Source organism: Megascapheus bottae, chromosome 28 (assembly GCF_031878675.1).
Source record: "Megascapheus bottae isolate mThoBot1 chromosome 28, mThoBot2.hap1, whole genome shotgun sequence".
Lineage (NCBI taxonomy): Eukaryota > Metazoa > Chordata > Mammalia > Rodentia > Geomyidae > Megascapheus > Megascapheus bottae.
The window spans coordinates 17,298,014-17,299,887 of record NC_143536.1 but is presented as its reverse complement, the minus strand read 5'-3'; the positions used below and the strand labels follow the sequence as shown (position 1 = coordinate 17,299,887).

The following is a 1,874-nucleotide window of genomic DNA, read 5'->3' as shown; positions in this document are numbered from 1 at the left end:
TAAAACTTGGAAAGCTTCATCAAGTTGTGTGTCATCCTTGTTCAGGGGCTGTGCCAATCTTCTCTGTTTCTGGGGTGTCCAGCTAGAGTGTGCTGGGATGCATTCAGGTGCTGTGTGTTTGCTAACTGCTTATAAGGTTGGTAGTGAGCTTGCCCTTCACTTCTGCTTGAGCACATCTTGGGCTCAAACCCCAGTGCCAACAACAACAACCAAACATCTTTGCTTGTACTTGCTTTGGCAGCACCTACACTAAAACTAGAAGCCCAGTTAGAAGCTAAGAGGCAAGGTAGGGCAAAGATTTGGGCCCCAGAGAACACACCAGTACTTGTACCCAGAAGTTAGAGGGCACACATGCCATTCTATCTTGCTAATCTATTTTGTCCTACCTGGTGTTTGGTAGACAGACTATAGTACCGCCTTGCCATGGTGAACCTGTCTGCACATGCCCTGGAGAGGCCATCACCCTCTTTCACTGTATGATTTCTATGGGCCACCAGGGGACATTGGACCCTCAGTTCCACGGAGAGAGACAAAAACATGTTACAAAATGTGTCATTTCTACCATTACACCTATAAGCAGTTTTACCAGTCACACATTGATGGTAGTAGACTTTATGGAATTTTACTAGTTGTAAATTAATGATATCAAACTTACCAGTTTGAAACAACAAACACCAAGGATTATGAATCTGGACGCACTAAGCTAGCACCTATGGCTTAGAATTACTCATACTGTTTCAGTCAAGCTGTAGGTTAGAGCTCCAGTGGGTTTTGTTTTTGTTTTTGCCAGTCCTGGGGTGTGATTTCGGGGCCTGAGTGCTGTCCTTGGGCATTCTCTAGAGCTCTACCACTTGAACCACTTGTGGCTTTTTCTGTGTAGGTGGTGCTGTGGACTCGAAGCCAGTCTTCATGCATGCTAGGCAACCACTCTACCACTAGGCCAAACTCCTGGCCCCCAGGGCTACAGTGTTTTCAAGGCTAGTTGGGGCTAGACCAACTGCTCACTCACAGGAATGCTGACCACCGGCTTCCTAAGTGTCCTTACATAATGGCAGTAACCTGAGTCATGATGATGAGTCTGATGAGAGCCACGATCTTTTTATAACTCTAGTTTCAAAGTGACATTCCAGCACTTCTGCAATATCCTATCTGCTAGAAGTGAATCAGTAACCAGGAGTTTGTCTCCACCATCAGAAAAGGTCAGTGGCCTCAGTTGTACATACCAGTGTGGCCTTGTCCTGAGTGAAAATGAAACAACCAGGCCCCAAGCATGCAGGATCCCAGACACATATTAGGTTCAGAGGCCAGAATTCATCTCTCCTTAACAGAAAGAAAATGTTTATTCATGGGGGAAAAAAAGAAATCTGTAAATGCAGTGGTGAGAATCTAGAGGCAATGGGATACCCCATTAGGCCAGTTTGGCAAACCCTTTGTGCTACAGTCCCCTCCAGGAGATTTAGGATATATGGAAAAGGCTCCATATAATTCCATAGCAAGAGGAATCCATTCAATATTACGTGGCCATAAGATGTGTTGTTATATAGCACTGGTATTCAATAGAATATGTTAAAAACTTAAATAAGGCCAGGGTCACCGCTATCATTCTAGCTACTCAGGAAGCTGAGATCTGAAGATAGTGGTTCAAAGCCAGCCCTGGCAGGAAAGTCCATGAGACTCTTATCTCCGTTTAACCACCCCCAAAAGCTGGAAGTAGAGCAGTGCCTGAAGTGCCTAGGCACAGAGTTGAAGCTCCAGAACTGGTGCGCGTGTGCGTGCCTGTGTGTGTGTGTGTGTGTGCGCGCACGTGCCCTCATGCACATGCATGAGTACAGGTCTAGTCCAAAGTAGAGACTGGGGCCCAGAGAGGGACAGTG

At 46.2% G+C, this 1,874-nt stretch overlaps 1 pseudogene; it reads right to left on the bottom strand.

The window, feature by feature from the left end:
* Positions 1-96, bottom strand: LOC150045347 (U6 spliceosomal RNA; annotated as a pseudogene).
* Between the last annotated feature and the right edge of the window lie 1,778 nt (positions 97-1,874).